This window comes from Crinia signifera, chromosome 1 (assembly GCF_055691185.1).
Source record: "Crinia signifera chromosome 1, ASM5569118v1, whole genome shotgun sequence".
Taxonomy (NCBI): Eukaryota; Metazoa; Chordata; class Amphibia; order Anura; family Myobatrachidae; genus Crinia; species Crinia signifera.
Window position 1 is genome coordinate 457935466 of NC_139217.1, and position 20951 is coordinate 457956416.

The 20951-nt window shown below is 46.0% G+C and overlaps 1 protein-coding gene across 3 annotated transcripts in view; it reads left to right on the top strand.

Annotated features, from left to right (window-relative positions):
* RAB27B (RAB27B, member RAS oncogene family) overlaps positions 1–20951 on the top strand; it is a 163291-nt gene that overhangs the window by 36547 nt on the left and 105793 nt on the right. The window contains exon 1 of one of the 3 annotated variants that reach the window (XM_083155207.1): positions 7205–7393. The exons of the other annotated variants lie outside the window; for them this stretch is intronic. The gene's annotated coding sequence lies outside the window, so the exon portion shown is untranslated. Of the gene's footprint in view, positions 1–7204; positions 7394–20951 lie in introns of those variants that run through there. 3 annotated transcript variants of the gene reach the window in all.

Sequence of the window (20951 nt, forward strand, 5' to 3'; positions counted from 1 at the left end):
GGCCCGTCTGGAGCTCAAGTGGTTGGGTAACCTGGACCTATGGAGCCCACAGGGCCCTAGTTGGGAGTATAGGTTACATAATGGATGATCCAGCTTTGGAGGGTAGTAGAGGTTCTTGCAATATGGGGCATTTCCCAAATGACCGTTCTACTAACTGGTGGTAAAGGAGTTAAAAATTCCCTTATGCCTGGAGTTACCCTATAGCCAAGTGATGCATGTCTGCTGGTGGTCCCTAATGCTGTGTACACACGGGGGCGATAGGGGCTGAAATCGCTGGGAATATGGTCGCTGAGCGACCATATTGCCAGTGATTGGAGTGTGCACCAGCGATAAATCGCCGGGTGCGCGCTCCCGTTTTCAGCCTCTGAATGGTCGCTGGTCGGAGGAACATGCTCCTCCGACCAGCGACATCCCCTGCCTCTTCACCCAGCAGTGTTTAAATTTTCATCTGCGACCATCTCTGGTCGCAGATGAAAACGGGACATGGGGCAATATGATTGCTGAGCAATATATTGCTAGCAATATATTGCCAGCGATCATATTGCCCCGTGTGTACGCACCTTTAGTTCTGTCTAAAATCTCGCTCCCCTGTAGCAGACCCAGCGTTTGCAAAGCTCATTTTCTCTAGTGTCTCTTATTTACACATTACTAATGTTCAATCCCTTTAAAAACTGATAACATTTTAAATGTACATTTTTAATATTTTATTAGGAGCTTGCTGAAGTGCTCATTTACCATGCCCAAATGCAGATATAAATTATGCAGGCACTACTAGCGAATGCGGGGATTCGTAGAACTGTTTGTTCTCGATTAACATCCATTTGTTTTTTCAAGCACTGAAGCCAAGAAAGAGGGTAATCAAACATCAGTCTCCGATCTCAGGGCGAGAACCGCAAGATGCAGGCAAAGCGTAAGCGAGAACATCGGATCGTGCTTTATTTTGATACAAAATATAATCATCGCCTTCTGCGGTAATAATAATAAAACAAGCCATCCCTTCCGGGCATTTTCATTTTTCACCGGTTCTTTGAACATGTAATTAGTGTTGCGGGAAAAAACCTGGAGCAAATCGCTGAAATCTTGTTATCAGGAGGTGGTGGGGTAGAAGTAAGAGGAAAGAGGTTTTTTATTCAAGAAAATAACTACCGTATGCAAAAAAAAAGTTGTATATTTATTTTTCTGCCATAAGGGACCACTGTGCTTAAAATCATTTACAGGTCCAGCAATCCCACTAAGCTGTTACATGCAGCAGTAGTGCCAGCCATATACAGTGATCTGGTATATGCAGCAGTAGTGCCAGCCATACCTAGTGCAGTGTGTGTGTGTGTGTGTAATACATCAGACATATACAGTGATCACAGTAACCCGGTATATGTGGTAGTAGTGCCAGCCATACGTAGTGCAGTGTGTGTAATACTTAAGACATACAGATGGAGCCGGGCTCCCTCTTACTGGCGAATCGCCAGAACGTCACCGCTGGCGATCCGCCAGCAGCCCGGCTCTCCATCTGACTGAGACGCGCGTGCGTCTCAGTTTCCGTGCGGCGGGGCGACGGGACCCTGTCTGTCTCCGCTTCAGGGAGACAGACATGGTTAGGGGGGGTGCGGGGAGGCGGTGGGGACCCCGGGTGACCGCCGGCGGGGAGCCAGGGGAACCGTGCGAAAGGGGACGCGCGCATCTCCTTTCGCATATACAGATGGCGGCGCCATCCCCTGCAAAGAAGAGACCCGCTCCATCTGTATACAGTGATCACAGTAACCCGGTATATGCAGCAGTAGTGCCAGCCATACTTAGTGCAGTGTGTGTAATACATCATACATACACAGTAATCACAGTAACCCGGTATATGCAGCAGTAGTGCCAGCCATACATAGTACAGTGTGTGTAATACATCAGACATATACAGTGATCACAGTAACCCGGTATATGCAGCAGTAGTGCCAGCCATACATAGTGCAGTGTGTGTGTGTAATACATCAGACATATCCAGTGATCACAGTAACCAGGTATATGCAGCAGTAGTGCCAGCCATACATAGTGCAGTGTGTAATACATCATACATACACCGTAATCACAGTAACCCGGTATATGCAGCAGTAGTGCCAGCCATACATAGTGCAGTGTGTAATACATCAGACCTATACAGTGATCACAGTAACCCGGTATATGCAGCAGTAGTGCCAGCCATACATAGTACAGTGTGTAATACATCAGACATACACAGTAATCACAGTAAACCGGTATATGCAGCAGTAGTGCCAGCCATACATAGTGCAGTGTGTAATACATCAGACCTATACAGTGATCACAGTATCCCGGTATATGCAGCAGTAGTGCCAGCCATACATAGTGCAGTGTGTAATACATCAGACCTATACAGTGATCACAGTATCCTGGTATATGCAGCAGTAGTGCCAGCCATACATAGTGCAGTGTGTAATACATCAGACATATACAGTGATCACAGTAACCCAGTATATGCAGCAGTAGTGCCAGCCATACATAGTGCAGTGTGTGTATATTACATCATACATATACAGTGATCACAGTAACCCGGTATATGCAGCAGTAGTGCCAGCCATACATAGTGCAGTGTGTAATACATCATACATACACCGTAATCACAGTAACCCGGTATATGCAGCAGTAGTGCCAGCCATACATAGTGCAGTGTGTAATACATCATACATACACCGTAATCACAGTAACCCGGTATATGCAGCAGTAGTGCCAGCCATACATAGTGCAGTGTGTAATACATCAGACCTATACAGTGATCACAGTAACCCGGTATATGCAGCAGTAGTGCCAGCCATACATAGTACAGTGTGTAATACATCAGACATACACAGTAATCACAGTAAACCGGTATATGCAGCAGTAGTGCCAGCCATACATAGTGCAGTGTGTAATACATCAGACCTATACAGTGATCACAGTATCCCGGTATATGCAGCAGTAGTGCCAGCCATACATAGTACAGTGTGTGTAATACATCAGACATATACAGTGATCACAGTAACCCGGTATATGCAGCAGTAGTGCCAGCCATACATAGTGCAGTGTGTGTGTGTAATACATCAGACATATCCAGTGATCACAGTAACCAGGTATATGCAGCAGTAGTGCCAGCCATACATAGTGCAGTGTGTAATACATCATACATACACCGTAATCACAGTAACCCGGTATATGCAGCAGTAGTGCCAGCCATACATAGTGCAGTGTGTAATACATCAGACCTATACAGTGATCACAGTAACCCGGTATATGCAGCAGTAGTGCCAGCCATACATAGTACAGTGTGTAATACATCAGACATACACAGTAATCACAGTAAACCGGTATATGCAGCAGTAGTGCCAGCCATACATAGTGCAGTGTGTAATACATCAGACCTATACAGTGATCACAGTATCCCGGTATATGCAGCAGTAGTGCCAGCCATACATAGTGCAGTGTGTAATACATCAGACCTATACAGTGATCACAGTATCCTGGTATATGCAGCAGTAGTGCCAGCCATACATAGTGCAGTGTGTAATACATCAGACATATACAGTGATCACAGTAACCCAGTATATGCAGCAGTAGTGCCAGCCATACATAGTGCAGTGTGTGTATATTACATCATACATATACAGTGATCACAGTAACCCGGTATATGCAGCAGTAGTGCCAGCCATACATAGTGCAGTGTGTGTAATACATCAGACATATACAGTGATCACAGTAACCCGGTATATACGGCAGTAGTGCCAGCCATACATAGTGCAGTATGTGTATATTACATCAGACATATACAGTGATCACAGTAACCCAGTATATGCGGCAGTAGTGACAGCCATACATAGTGCAGTGTGTGTAATACATCAGACATATATAGTGATCACAGTAACCCGGTATATGCAGCAGTAGTGACAGCCATACATAGTGCAGTGTGTGTAATACATCAGACATATATAGTGATCACAGTAACCCGGTATATGCAGCAGTAGTGCCAGCCATACATAGTGCAGTGTGTAATACATCAGACCTATACAGTGATCACAGTATCCTGGTATATGCAGCAGTAGTGCCATCCATACATAGTGCAGTGTGTAATACATCAGACCTATACAGTGATCACAGTATCCTGGTATATGCAGCAGTAGTGCCAGCCATACATAGTTGAGTGTGTGTAATACATCAGACATATATAGTGATCACAGTAACCCAGTATATGCGGCAGTAGTGCCAGCCATACATAGTCCAGTATGTGTGATACATCAGACATATACAGTGATCACAGTAACCCAGTATATGCAGCAGTAGTGCCAGCCATACATAGTGCAGTGTGTAATACATCAGACCTATACAGTGATCACAGTAACCCAGTATATGCAGCAGTAGTGCCAGCCATACATAGTGCAGTAATACATCTCATGGAAAAAGGATATCTCAAAAATGAATATGGGGGCTTAAATAAAAGAGGCTAATACTCCCCTGTTAATGGATTGAATCCTGATGAATCTCTTCACTCAGCTTGTTCCATATAGGTATAGGAAATGACAAGAAGGGAGAGATGGAGGGCAGATCCCCTTGTGTAATACTGTTTATCTCTAGAACAACACAGTATAGTCAAATACCGATTTGCGGTATAGGTGAACATTTTCTATGGGGGTTATCCCCCTTTAAGTGACCACTCACAAAATCTGTGCTTTAACAATGCATACTGTATCACACTATTAATGGTGCATCAGGAACCGTATCTGGTTTGTATATAGTGGGGTGGACCCCGTAATAGAATTACTCTCACAATGATGAATTTTTGATTGCATATATAGTGGTTCTTTCTCCTTCCGTCCTCTCGGTTATCATCCAAATAGAGTGGATTGTATAGAATAATACAATATGGATACTATATTTATAATTAAAGCAAGTATTCTTTATTGTTCTACAAAGTAGTTAAGAGATAACCACAATGGAGCCACTTACTGTAGCTGTGCAGGACTGGAAACAATGGTGTTCAGCTTGTGGACCAAGGAGAATGGGGCCCCGTTTCCTTGTCCACTTTGGACAGATCTTTTCCGTCCTGCCAGCTGTTGGTCTCCACGGGTATATCAGTGCAGAGAGAGTTCCCACCGACGCGTTTCGATCCTTAGTGGATCTTTATCAAGGTCATCACACAAACAATCGTCACACTAACTTGGTATATGCGCAGTAGTGCCAGCCATACCGCGATCATAGTAATTTTGGCATGGCCGGTATGATGCAGTTTTCTCTTCCATCCTGAAACTCCAAAATTTAGAGTTAAGGGGGTACATGTTACTCCCTACAAGATGCGTTCATCAGCATGTGCCGGGCAAGACTACCCAATGTTATAAAATAATAATTTAATAAGTCAAATGCTAATGGAGTTATAAGCTGGGCCGAACACTATATACTGTACATATTACTGGATACAGGAGACACCCACATTACCTTCTGCAGTACCTGGTACACAATTTGTCATATTGACGTTCTCTGCATGCCTGCTAATACTGCTGCGCATTTATCCGCATCCATAAGCCACTTAGCATATCTGTGTGATAGCCACGTTCTCTACTACCAGCTTTTAGGACCAAATACAATTTTTAGCTATGTATCGGAGTTCACCAAATCGGCAAACATTGCCAGCTAATACTATTACACCATCTTATTGTTGACTTCTGCCATCCTTGTGCTTCATTCATAGCAAGTGACTCGCTACCCCATCTATTGTGTACTGTGAGGGTATCCGGGTATTGGTTTCCTCTCCTGGGTTAGATTGGCTCCTCCAAACACACATCAGCCTGGAAAACCACACGCAGTACTGGTTTTAATGCAAACTAGCCATGGCCATTTTTATTTTGCAGTACATAAAAATTAATCCTAGCCCTTCTGGGCCCTAACTAATTGACTCTCGGGGTGGGGGGAACGAATGCCCCTACCACAAACACAGGCATATGCCAAAGCTGCCTACCCTCCTGCATTCTGCAGGAGACTCCCTGAAATAGCAGCAATCTCCCTCTCTCCCTCATTAGTCTAGCAATCTCCCTCATTTCACCTAGCCCACATTACACTGTTACATCATAGTTACCTCCCCTCCTGCATTCTGCAGGAGACTCCCTGACATAGCAGCAATCTCCCTCTCTCCCTCATTAGTCTAGCAATCTCCCTCATGTCACCTAGCCCACATTACACTGTTACATCATAGTTACCTCCCCTCCTGCATTCTGCAGGAGACTCCCTGACATAGCAGCAATCTCCCTTTCTCCCTCATTAGTCTAGCAATCTCCCTCATGTCACATAGCCCACATTACACTGTTACAGATAGATACATTTACATTGAATCATCAGCACCATTTCCCAGCACTTTAGCAAATATAGTATCTCTTAAGAACATCGTACAAGTCCTTTTAAAAGATTCCTCTCAGATGTAGCAGTACAGACCCACGCTTCTAGGTGCCACGTTCACAATCTCTTTTCACAATCTCTCCATATATGGAACTAGACACACCCTTTGGGTGGAGCATGACACGCCTCCTCAATGGGGGTGCTTTGCAAAATTCTATTACCAACTATAATCTCCCTGAAACTCGTTTTCAAAAGTAGGCAAGTATGGCATATGCACAGTACTTACAGTCAGTAAACCAGTGTCTAATAACAGTCCTGTTTCCCTGGGTAGTGAGACCCTGAGCCAAGAAATTGTCAACAGGGGCAGGCACTAATCAGGCTTCCCTCAGACTGTTGGCCTAAAGACCTGAAATGGGCCTTGTGCATGGAGCCCCTTTCTCCTTTCACATCCACACCCCAAGACTCATTATCCGGCTTTTACTGAAAGTCCAAACTCAAGTCTGTTTAACAAAATAGGCATTTCTGGGGGTTTATATACATAGGCCAGAAACCTGGGACAGACATATCCTATCTTTTATCACTTTAATAGTGCTTCTATCACATTACATAAAGCAAGCGCAATAGGCATTTGCAGGTGTGATAAACATGGAGGCTCAGCATGTCTCTCTCTCTCAGCGCCAGCTGTGTGGACTGGTGAGGTTGATTGTGTGCCTTTCCTAGAACATTATCACAGATGCGTACGTCACCGTTCCATCCTGATTGCGATCTGCCTGTGTGTACAGGCTCGAGGTCAGGAAATAGGTTTATATACAGTGGCATGTGTTCTAGAATAACGGTCTGTGGTGAATTTAGTCACAGTTATCAGAGTTACTGTAGCTGATAAGACAGCGAGGGGTGAGAACAGGATGGGTTAATATGATCAGCAGTGTGTGCGACTGTGAATTACACTTGGATAAAAGCACACACGGTACAATTCACAGGTCCGGTCACTGAATGGAGGCTGCTGTCACTTCACATTTGAGAGCCGGCGACCGGGGTGAGTGCGTTTTCTCTTACTGTGTACAGCTGTGATTGGCCCCTTTAACCTTCCAAAAGGCTGTTATGACACACAAACTAACATTTAATAAAAAGAAAGAGAAACCACATTTATTTATTAAAATGTATTTATATAGCGCACCCGCCTGCCCAGCAGCGTTTCACAGAGAATATTTAATCATTCACAAAAGTCTCTGTGGCAGTTGAGCTTCTAACTAACTATGGCCCTTATTCTGATCAGATCGCAGTACAAATTTGCTCTCAAAATGGGCAAAACCATGTGCACTGCAGGTGGGGCAGATGTAACATGTGTAGAGAGAGTTAGATTTGGGTGGGGTGTGTTGAAACCGAAATCTAAATTGCAGTGTAAAAATAATGCAGCCGGTATTTACCCTGCACAAAATAACTCACACAAATATGTTGTTGTAATTTCTCCGGTCCCCGTGCATTCGCATGGGGGACCAATGTTTTGCATCTGCGCTGACGCGTTTTTGTGCATGTGCAGACACATATGTATTCATATCAGTATTTGTCCCAGTGTATCTGACAGTCTGTATTCCTATTATTCCCAACACGTGCAGTGTTGCTATTGTCAAGAATTAGGGGGAGATTCTCTAAAGCCGAAATGCGGTAAAAAACCCGTCATCGGGGTTTTTACCGCATTTCTGTATGCTCTATTGCTCCTCCGCAGTGGCAGCGCTGCGGAGGGAATCGCCAGCAAAAGCTGGCGATTTCCTGCAGAAGCCTATGGGTCCCTCCCAGCATGCCCTGCGGCTGCCGCCGTCACTCTGCGCATGCGCAGATGGACTCCCGGGTCACAGACCCGGAAGTCCAGTGCAGGCGCCGCATCGCAAGGGACAGCTCTTATCGCAAGAGATGTCCCTTGCGTTAATAACCGCATATATTACAGCATACTGTATGCCGTTATTAATAATGCGGTGGCCGGCGAAGGGGGGCGATAATGGGCAGCGGATTTACAACATCCCACCCTTAACCTTTACCCAGCAGAGTGTTTCTGGATTGTGGGAGGAAACTGGAGTGACAAGAGGAAACCACTGAAACACGGGGAAAACATGTACATTCTAAAAAAACAGAAGGAATGCACAGACTGAAAGGTATATAGGCCCTTATTCTGATCGGTGCGGCCGGAGCCGATTATGCGGCCAGGACCGTGTGTGCGAAACCCCGCCTTCCATACGGATCGCCAACTCCGTCCGTATGCGGTAAGAAGCTGTCCGAACGGACCGCACGTGTATTTTTCACGGAATACGCCTCCTCCATCTAAGGGAACCTCCCCCATCATTCGATGGTCGCAGACCATCGAATGCAGGACCGTGTGCTCCACCAGCTCCCGCAATCTCAGACCACACGGGCGATGTCATATGTCCGCCCCCTACACGTGCGTCACGGGCGCATTACCATACGTACGCCCAGCGTTTTCATGGGAACTCCCATGAAACGCGGGGCGTATGCATATGGTAATGAGCCCAAATAGCCCTTCACGCCCCTCTCCACCCCCTGTTCGGAGTGTTCACATATCATGCGGGATTTCGCCGTACGCCCCGCTCGCACATGCGCAGAGACGCCTCTGCACATGCGCAGACACAAAACATCGGCGGCCCGAACGCACGCGGATATATCCGCACCGATCAGAATAAGGGCCATAGTGAGGAGTATCCCCCAACAACACAGTATAACAGATGAGTAGTTTGTCAGTGAGGACAGGGCTGCGGGAATCCACAGACTGAAAGTTACATGGTGGAAGAAGCAGGGTCCCCCAACAGCACAGAGTATTGGTGGGAGAATCAACATATTTTGTGGCCAAAGCTCAGAAAATGCAGTTATGGGCTTCTGTTAGCATTAGCAACAGAATCCACACACTGAGTGTTATATAGTAGAAAGAGCAGGGCCCCCAACGGCACAGAGTATATAATAGATGATTAGTGTGTGAGTGTAGGGTTGGATGTAATAGGGGCAGTATAATGATGTGAGGAGGGGAAGTGAGGCATTGGGAAGACCCAGACTGAGAGTTATATAGTGGGAGGAGCAGATTCCCCCATGCGTCACAGAGTATATCAGGAGATGTGTGATGTGTCAGTGAGAATAGGGCTGCATGTGACAGGGGCAGTAACATAATGTGAGGAGGGGAATGGAGGCAGCAGGAAGCCACAGACTGAGAGTTATATAGTGGGAGGAGCAGGGTCCCCAGCAGCACAGAGTATATCAGGAGATGAGGGATGTGTCAGTGAGGACAGGGCTGCATGTGACAGGGACAGTGACATGATGTGAGGAGGGGACTGGGGGCAGCAGGAAGCCATAGACTGAGAGTTATATAGTGGGAGGAGCAGGGTCCCCAGCAGCACAGAGTATATCAGGAGAGGAGTGATGTCAGTGAGGACAGGGCTGCATGTGACAGGGGCAGTGACATGATGTGAGGAGGGGACTGGGGGCAGCAGGAAGCCATAGACTGAGAGTTATATAGTGGGAGGAGCAGGGTCCCCAGCAGCACAGAGTATATCAGGAGAGGAGTGATGTGTCAGTGAGGACAGGGCTGCATGTGACACGGGCAGTGATCTGATGTGAGGAGGGGACTGGGGGCAGCAGGAAGCCATAGACTGAGAGTTATATAGTGGAAGGAGCAGGGTCCCCAGCAGCAGAGTAATAATGTGACTCTCAAACTGAAAAATGTGTTGTCTGCACTTATTTGTATCAGATGAAATAATCAATCAAATTGACAAGTACTGATGGAAAGGTAAATGTTAATCAATTTTCAATTAATTTTGTGTTTCTGGGGATGAAATACAGTTAAAAGGCCTACACGGGGAGATGGGTGATGCTGGAATGCTCAGCTGAGCGATCTGTCAGGGACAGTGTATAATCAGTGTCAGGGGCAGGTGATAACACATGTATCCAGGATGCTGGATATTAATCGCCAAGGTTATAGTGACACGCATACAGTAGCTATTGCTGTGGCCCCTACACACAGAGAAATGCCTGGGAATTGCTACGGTGTAGGCCCCATTACACTAGCATTTAAAAATGAATATTCAAAAAGAATTGGCTTTTACATGCGTGTTCTATCCCCATGACTTCACTGGTATCGTTGTCATGTATGCCCCTCTCACTGTAGTAGCGCTGTTTAGTAGTGTGAGGTTTTTATCATGTAGTTAAATCAGTGTATTTATTTAGGATTTTACTTGTTTTTTTTGTATTAATTCGTATTTTACTTTTCTTTTCTCGGCTGTTAATTTTATTCTTCTACCCCGGCTTTTCATACCGGTCAGATTCACATGGCCTTTATAGGAACCGCTGTGCTATTTATCAAGAAGTTGCTGCATAATTGAGTCACAGGACGAAGGAGATCATCTAAACAGCAGGCCCTAAATAATTAAATTGCTGCTAATCCTCAAGAAATGTCAGAGCGTCCCTAAGATATATCACAAGACATCCTGCTTATTATAATAACAAAAGTAATGGAAGCGACGTAGCGTGACATAACATTGTTACACAGGGAAGATGATTCAGTTGGAATGTCTGTGATATACAGCAGATATTAACTGGTCTCAAAAATACAGTTAAAGCAGCACTCCGGCCAGAGTGTTGTCCACATACCATAAATAAGGGGGTACCCCAGCGTTACTTCCATCACCCTGCACCTGTCGCAACCCTTGCAGTCCCAATTTCCTGCGTGAAGTGTTTCTTTCTTCTCTGGTGGTTCAAGCACACTCTGGTCTGTATCTCATTGATACAGACCAGAGTGTGCTAGAAGCACCAGAGCAGAGGGAGACATCCCAGGCAGGAAGGAGGAATTGCACGGGTTGTGGCAGGTTCAGGTTACCAGAATGAACACTAGTATCCTTTTACAAAGTTAACCCGTCTTGTTAAATATAGGGCGTGATTCAGGTTGTAAAAGCAAACTCCTTCATTAATGGACAAAACCATGCTGCACTGTACTGGTTTTCAAGGAGGGGGTGGGGCTAAATGCATGATTTGCATATTTAACAACCCCCCCCCCCCAATCTACGAATCGCTGGAAGTGACGGCTGCCGCGGAGGAGATGCGGGGAGGCCCACCAGTATCCTGGAGGATTGCTCACCTTTCGGGGAGGGTAGGCAACCCCGAAGTAGAGAGAAGGTAAATATAAAGTACAGTGGAATTGGAAGTAAAGCTAGTGTGCCCGTCCCCCCGCAGAACTCCTATATGTCAGTGGCTCAGTACCACCCACTATCAGCTATAAATCAGGTAGGATATGAGTTTATCTTGTCAGTCCATTACAGACACCAGCACTTATCCGTGCAAAGGGGATGCTGTGTACAGACAGCAGACAGCGTGCGTACTGTACTAGTCATAGAGCTTAATACAGTAGATCGTCTTTTGTGTGGTTCAGCTGCTGGAAATCCAGTTCTTCATTGAATTTTTTGCCTCCCTTTAATAAAATTAAATGCAAAAAGGCAATGTACATAACAAAAGGCAACTGTAGAGACTCCAATGCAACCTGCTTTAAAAACCTTCATAATTGTGCATGAGCATTGCGAGTGGGCAAGTTTGACTTGTTTGGTCTGGGCCCACCCCGAATGTATTACCGGCTATGAAATGATAATCTGAATGTTCCAAGCAGTAGGTGACATTGCTGAGGTGATACTAGCCCAGGTCTATTCTCTCCTGTTACTGAGGACAACTCCCATCTTCCTCCTACGCCACCTGAGCCTCCACTTACAGCACCACGGCTCCCTCCTTCTTCTCTGTCCTATGTGTTTGAGTAATGTGCACAGTTATTAAGGGTTAGGCGGCTGCTCAACGAGACCTACAAAGTGCCCCCAGTGGTTTATTACTGCCCTAGGCTGTAAGCTCTCGGGTGCACGGGCTGCCCTAGGCTGTAAGCTCTCGGGTGCACGGGCTGCCCTAGGCTGTAAGCTCTCGGGTGCACGGGCCGCCCTAGGCTGTAAGCTCTCGGGTGCACGGGCCGCCCTAGGCTGTAAGCTCTCGGGTGCACGGGCCGCCCTAGGCTGTAAGCTCTCGGGTGCACGGGCCGCCCTAGGCTGTAAGCTCTCGGGTGCACGGGCCGCCCTAGGCTGTAAGCTCTCGGGTGCACGGGCCGCCCTAGGCTGTAAGCTCTCGGGTGCACGGGCCGCCCTAGGCTGTAAGCTCTCGGGTGCACGGGCCGCCCTAGGCTGTAAGCTCTCGGGTGCACGGGCCGCCCTAGGCTGTAAGCTCTCGGGTGCACGGGCCGCCCTAGGCTGTAAGCTCTCGGGTGCACGGGCCGCCCTAGGCTGTAAGCTCTCGGGTGCACGGGCCGCCCTAGGCTGTAAGCTCTCGGGTGCACGGGCCGCCCTAGGCTGTAAGCTCTCGGGTGCACGGGCCGCCCTAGGCTGTAAGCTCTCGGGTGCACGGGCTGCCCTAGGCTGTAAGCTCTCGGGTGCACGGGCTGCCCTAGGCTGTAAGCTCTCGGGTGCACGGGCTGCCCTAGGCTGTAAGCTCTCGGGTGCACGGGCTGCCCTAGGCTGTAAGCTCTGGGCTGCCCTAGGCTGTAAGCTCTGGGCTGCCCTAGGCTGTAAGCTCTCGGGTGCACGGGCTGCCCTAGGCTGTAAGCTCTCGGGTGCACGGGCTGCCCTAGGCTGTAAGCTCTCGGGTGCACGGGCTGCCCTAGGCTGTAAGCTCTCGGGTGCACGGGCTGCCCTAGGCTGTAAGCTCTCGGGTGCAGGGGCTGCTGTCTCGTGTCTCAGATGTCTATCTTCCATTGTGTGATCTGGCTGTCTGCCTGTATGGACCAGATAGGTACGCCTGTTCAGCGGTGACTGGTAATCACATTAGTCAGATGGCTTTTGCTGGGAACACTGGAGAGGAATAGCATTAATAAAATGAATAACTATAACACGTGAAACAAAGAGCTTGCTGACACATCATGACCAGACAGCAGCGCTGTGCGCGTTCGTGTGGGATGTATGAAGGTATAGATTCATTTGTGGCAGATAACATACGCTGTGTACCAGGGCTGTGGATTTGGAGTTGGAGGAAATATCGAGTACCTGGAGTCGGCAAACAATGCACCGACTCTGAAAATGATAATTAATGACTTCTCTACTGTAAGAATAAAGACCAATGCATGCAGTGCCTCACGTAACCGCAAAACGAACACGTTAAGTGACCGTGAAAAAGCATGCTTTACATGTGCTTCACTATATGGCACGCAACGCCCAATTCGGAGCACCAATACTTATAAATGTATTCTCCCTTGTAGTTTACAACTCATTTCCAACGTTCAATAAGGTTTTCAATACCTCGTTGGTAGAAATCACCCACCATACGCACAACATCTTTTTACGCGGATGAAGATCTTGTTTCATGCGCGGGGTCGTTTGTTTACCTTGGCTAAGCCATTCCTTACGCTGGTTCATATTGATGTACAGGCACCATTTTTTCGTCGCCAGTAACGATTCGGTAAAGAAATCGTTCCTTGTGTCCATGAATTGAACGGTGACGAGCAAGCAAACCAGCGGAGATTGTGGCTCGTTGATTTTTGTTGTCGTCACAAAGCATGCGGAACTCATGCTCCACACTTCTGAACCTTTCCTATTGTTTTTGTTCCCAAAACAACCAAATAATGTGGTTTTTATCTTTGAACTGGTAAAGTTCCTGTTCCTGATGTTTAGGCCTACTGCTACTATCCAGCCATTTAATTAATTCATAAAAAAAATGAATAAAACTTTGTTTTTATTGTGTTTGTCATTTGCTTAAACTGTTCAATACAGTAGACTGTTGGCTTCCCAGCCTGTAGTTTCTGTAGTAATAATATGTATGTTGCCTTTCTTTCCTTCAAGGAATGTATCAAATACATTTGCATATTAATACAGAGGAGTCGGAGTCGGAACATTTATCTACCGACTCCACAGCCCTGCTGTGTACCCATATTCTTTCCAGTTTCCTGTAAATGTGTGATCAATGGTGACATGGTGACAATGGTGACATGGTGACAAAGGGATCCCTTTGAAAAAGTTACCAGTTAGGGTAACGAAACGCGTCAGGATACAGTGGTTTTGGGACCTGGAGCTACACTGCGGGACACTCCTTATTATCTACCTTGCCTGGTACCACCTGTACATAACTTTATTGCACCCCCACATTGGAAATATCCTGTTTGGGACCCCATCACCAGCCATATTTGGGAAGCCGATCATCCATCTGTGCAACCGTCATTCCATCTAACGGACAGTAAGCTCTGAGACACAGCGGCCAAATTCATCCCTGCGTGGTTCATGGACACCCATTTATCTGGATCCCCAACCAACTAAAGGGGCAACCAAGGGGCACCTTGAGATCTGGACAATTGGCAAGCAGGAGAATGCATAAGTATATAGCTCGGTCCCATTTACACCATTTCATATCTAATTGCTTTTATGGTTCATATACCATTGTTCTTAATATTCATTGTATGAGCATAATCGATTATTGCCCTTTTTTTATATGTGCTTAATAAATGTATTTTTATTGTGATACCCAATTGACCATAATCAATTTTTCAACCTAGCGCTCCACTCCTTGTTTTTCTTTTTATCATTTATTGTTTCAAGGAACTGACCTTCCTTGGTGTGAGCTGCTCAGGTCACATACACCCCATCCCTGGCGCCCCTCTCTTGGTAAGAAACCCAATTTTTTCTATCCGCTAACAATGCCATCATCACTCACAGCGACTGTTTTTGTTGGGCGCTATATTTAAACCTTTGGCACTCAAAGGGTTAATGCAAAAGTTCCGAGTTTGAACCCGGAATTGCAGCCAGTCCTGCGGCTAACTGACTCTGCACCCTGCTGCAACTTTAATCCTATACGGAGTATGAGCTATGTGTAATTGTATTGGGGAAGTGCAAACATTTTGAGTTTTTTGTTAATCGTTATAATTAGTTGACTTAATTACAGGCATTGCATTTACTGAATAACACAATAAGGAAATTGGTGTAAGGAATCCGACTGCCAGTGTTAATTGCTGTGCACATATGGTGGGAATCTTATTATTAATTAGTACCGTAGTTATGATTGTCAGGAAATGCAACTGTATTTTATCATTATGCGATATATGAGCTTACTGCGGCGCTGTCAGTGGGTGGGGGGCTTTGCATAGCGCAGTGCAATGCAAAGCCGTCCACAAAGCCGCTCATCTGCTGGTAATTCCAGCAGATGAGCAGCTTTCCCGGCGCGCATCACTGCTCATCGCCGGGCCATACACACTGGGTGACTTTGAGCTGAAAGCCGCTCAAACTTGCTGTTTTGAGCAGCTTTCAGCTCAAAATTCGCCCAGTATGTATGGGCCTTTAGATTTGGATGTTATTTTGTTTCTGTGCAGAGTAAATACTGGCTGCTTTATTTCTACACTGCAATCTAGAGATCAGTTTGAAGTACAAACCCCACCCAAATCTAACTCTCTGCACATGTTACATCTGCCCCACCTGCAGTGCACATGGTTTTGTCCATTATGGTCTTTGACCAATTGAGAATTTGCTTTTGCAAGTGATCCAGAATCAGGCGCTGTGTGTGTGTGTTTTCATCCCTTAGAGAGATTGGCTGGAAGGTTTACATTAGGCCTCACCCATTGTGGCATAATGATGTGAATTGTGCATCTATAGAAATTGTGTGATGCCCAAATGGCACAGTTCTCATAAATACACATTATATTTGCCTACCCACCTATATCAGTAGGTGGGTGGGATTGAATATGGCCACCTACTCTTCCAGAAGTCTGTGGAACTCCCCGAACATCCCTAGGATATGATCTGCTAATATTTCAAAATACAGAAAAAATAAAATAAACTTGAGAAATACTGGTCCCGAATATATTATTGTCGACCAATGGTGCTTTGAATCTCGGGTAGAAAGACGAGGGGGTGTGTTAAATCACATTTTGGACTCTGGTTTCATTTCTTTTTAATGAAGTAACCGTGTCCCTTGTCATGACTATTGGCTTGGCCGTAAAATGACAGGGACAGAACACACACACACACACACACACAACGTTGAGGTGAGGAAATGACACAGGGCCAAACTCTGACTGACTGACAGACGTTTCTCGATACACGTGTTGCAATAATTTCAATCTAGGTTCTCCTGTGAGCAGACAGCTGACGTGATTTACAAAGATTTTTCATCCATATCCTATAAATACAGAAATGAACAGCTGTGAATTACAGATTAATTAGACCAGCTGCTGGATTGACGTTGTTGTGACACTTTGTGTGTTTACATAGGAAATACTGTGGGGCGGATAAATGTCTTGCACGAAAAAACAACCATGTATTGTAGAAGCTTACTGCATTCAGTGTAGACTTTTACAGGCAGTGACATTAACATCACATCAAATACATATCACCCTTCACTGCAAATACCACCAAATACCCTGTCACAGGCCTGTGGGAGATGAAGGATCCGGCCTTTATCACACAAGCACAGCGCACAACCCATGGGTGCCGAATGACCCCCGACAGTCGGGATTTTGACGGTCAGTATCGGAATCCTGACTGTTAAATGCCCGATAGTCGTAATCCAGACTTGCAGGGGCTATTCTCCCTCGTGGGAGAACAGAGCCTGTGGTGAGCGCACAACGGGACCGTCGGAATCCCCACTGTTGGGCCGCACCCCAACCCAAAATTTCAATATGAAGGGGATATGTATCAAATTTTTCGAGAGGGATAAAGTACCAACCAATGGTCTGTCACCTTTCAAACACAAAATGGGATGTACTGTGTAATTCATTGTATTTTACATACCGCCAGTCATTGCGAGCTAATGCTGTTTGTTAACGCTGTATGCATGACAAAAATTTGCACAGCTCTCCCTTTGGGCGGGATGTACTAAAGGGAAAATGCGGTAAAACCCCCGTTTCACCGCATTTTCCTATGTACTATTACCCGGCCGCACCGTTATCGCAGGGCAGGGTATCGCCACCTTTGGGTGGCGAGCCTATGGGCTTCTTTTCGCCGCCCGCCGCGTCGCCGCAACCCCCCCTCTCCCCCTCCCTTGGGCTTACCTTCTTGCAGGTCCTACTGGACCCCTGAAGGTAAGCCCTTCCTCCCCCTATCAACGCAGCCGGACGTCCTTCCGGCTGCAGGGGGAGGAGGAGGCGCCGGGGACAGCCTGCTTAGCTGTCCCCGGCGTGTAGGCATTAGGAGCCGGCTGGGAGGTGACGGAGACCCCCCGCAGACCAGAGTACAGGTATCGCGGGGGGGCTCCGTTACCGCACCGTGATGCCAGTCGCATATGTTAGTACATATGCGCTGGCATCGCGGCGGACAGCCGGCGAAGGGCGGCGATGTATATTAATACATCCTGCCCTTTGTGATAGAAGGATTTCTGTGTTTAGGACCCACAAGTTCTTCTGTCCATTCTCATAGTACGGAAATGTTCCTTACGGGAAGCTGGGGGTGGGATCTGACTAGATCCCTTTCAGGGGAATACAGGAAAAGCAGGCCATAGGCTTCTTTAGGGTAAAGCGGTGAAAAGATCATTGCCCGCCGCGCCCAAGCTCCGTAATGTATTACATTCCATACCATGGTGGATATGTGTAGTTGTGTGTGTGTGTGTGTGTGATGCCACATGGGCCAGCGGGCCGTCTCCTCCCCTTATACATTGCCACAAATACCAGTATTGTGAAACTGGGTCAGGGCCACAACAGGAAAATGAATTGTTAAATCGCATCATGGGAAGTTGTAGACAGGGCCACGTTTATGTGATTGCAGATGTGCTGGCCCTGTACCACCCCTGCACCTACCAGCCGGCGGACCCTGTCCCAGGGGTGGACAGCTAGGATTTCGCCATGCTCTTGCATCAGTGTCACAGGGCCAGTTTGGGCTTATCCAGCAGTGCTACGAGATCACTGCCGGAAAATATCCGCAGTCCCCAACAATAATGGGAAATGGATTGAATAGTTTTTGGGCCTGGCGCTTAAATGCTGGTGAAAGCTGACCAACAACGGTATATCAATAATGGCTGCAAGCTGTGCTTGTATACCTTATACTTGTCTTGTACTGTAAATCACTGTTTTCTTCTCATTTCTGTATATACTTAATTAGGCGCTGCTGATCCCTTGTGGCGCCATATAAATCAAGGGCAATAATAATAATCTCCATAGACTGCAGACTTGTCTGGGTTGAGACGCACTTATTCCCACTCTAATGCGCCAGTCTATATTTTGAGTAGTGGTGTTGTACATTGACAAAGCGGTTTCTTTTCTGCCACATTAATCCTACACAGGGGTTAGCGAGGATTTGGCCCATACATTGAGGATGGCTTGTTTTCAGCGGGGAAATGCCATGCTTGTAAGAAGTAAATAAGAAGAGTTTCTTTTCGATGATTTATAAGCACAGATAAATATTAATGGGTGGTAACTGAAATAAGTCTACTTTGATTTAATAAAAAAAACCTGATTGCATTATTGTTTTGCTAGATGCTCTTTTACACCTGTTTAAAAAATAAATATATATTATATTAATTTTACAGTTTATTTATTAAAATACATTATCATTTCATCAGGAAATGCAGCTAATCTCCAGGAAAGGCACAGCTGTCCCAGCGCCATCTGCTCTCTGAAATTAATTTCCAATGCATTTCCAAATACTTGTAAATTGAAAAGGGACAGCTTTTAATTTAACATAAAAAAGTGTGTGTGTGTAAACCAGGGACTTGCTTCGCTCTGCCCACCTAGTGTCTGCAGGGGTATGTCTTGCCTAGCAGGCATATGGGTCATTGGGTTGACCAAATTAAGGTAGACCTGCATTGGGTTGATGCAGACAAAAGGTCGACAGAAGCATTATGTTGACACTGAAGGTGCCTGTCTCTGGAACCACATCGCACTACACAGTTAAACTCCATATAAACTACAACTTTCATCCATAGCTGGTGACACCCCAGGCAGGGAAGAGGAACTGCATGGGTTTTCAAATACAGCGGGTGCTAGAATGAACACTACATAGAGGAAGAACCTAATAGTCTGTCGAACGTACGCTGATAAGTCGCCGTAGACACCCCCAAAAAAGTGAAAAACTCATGTCAACCTTTTTCATGTCAACATTTTCTTTGTTGACATATTGCTTGTGTCGACCTCTTGACCGAAGCCATGTCAACCTTTTTGTAAGGTTTCGCGCTATGATCTGTCGACCAATCATCATCAACGTGATTTGAACGTCGACCTTAATTGGGCCTAGTGACCCATACCCTAGAGTACACCCTCCCTCCGACATATGTAACGTTAAGGCCCATGTCATGTCAGCAAATGGGAAATTGTCACTAATTCACTACAAAAACCAAATGTAGTAAAACCTAAATAAAGTACAAGTTTATCAGAAAAAGTGCTAAAAAACACCAAAAATAGGGCAAAGGCATCAATCCATATCAAGGAAAGGTCAAAGAACAAGATTAAGTCCATCGAAGTTCAAGCCATAAATACCAGCATCAACATTTCTTGGTATAATAGTAGCGATGGCTCCAAGGTTAATGAGCCAACTGATTGCTGTCCTGTTACATGAATGAACTGTAAATGAACACAAAAACAATAAGCAGAAAACTCTGGAGTCTTGGGGGGGGGGGGGGTAGATTTATCATTTTACTAAAGCTTCTAAAACAGACAATTGCTTATGTTGCCAAGAGCAACCAATCAGATTCAGGGGGGTATTCAATCACGGCCGCTATTTCTATTGGTGGAAATAGCGGCACTCACCTATTCAATACTGCCGAATTCATATCGACAATCTGTGGCAGTTTTTGCCGATCCGAGGAGTTTCCAATACTTGACAGCCGGCTGGCGAGTTACAGTCGAACGCAACAAAAACAGCCCGGGATTCCGACTGATTTCCCGGAATGAATAGTCTCAGTCTATCATTTTCTAGAATGCAATATAATAATAATAATAATAATAATAATAATAATATTTATATAACGCTCTTTCTCTAAACGGACTCAAGGCGTCTAACAGAATGAATGTAATACAGTACAGGAACAATGAAGTACAGAAAAGCTTTTCCTAAAGAATACTTAAGCAATTACGAAAATGCTTGAGTAGATAGGAAAGTCTTGAGTCTGTTTTTGAAAGATTCTAGAGATGGGACCTCTCGGACTGTGCGTGGAAGTGAGTTCGGAGCCGCATGAATAAAAGCTTGACCCCCAGGTGGCCAGTGGCAGTACCGGAGGGAGGGGCTGCAGCACAGTTCAAAATTCAAATAGGGGGCCCCGCAACTGCCATTCCAAACTGACTCACTGGCAGTTGGTGTCCTGTGACACTACCTCCCAGGGCTTCCACTGCCTGTATTCCCCTGACAGGAAGCGGTTTAGTTAAAATGTCTGTTTTAATTGCTTGTTTGAGAATATTTTTATTTAACTACTTAGTCCATTGATGGTCCCACTGAGCCTTATGTGTCACTGGTTTGTGCATTTCTCACTTACAACTGTGTATTTTAAGGGGTTGCGGTTGTTGGTCGACAATAAATAGGTTGAAAGTCAATACTGTAGGTCGACTATATTTTTCGACAGTCCATAAGGTTGCCATACCTTAGGTGGAGCTAATTACTTCACTTGTGATCCTG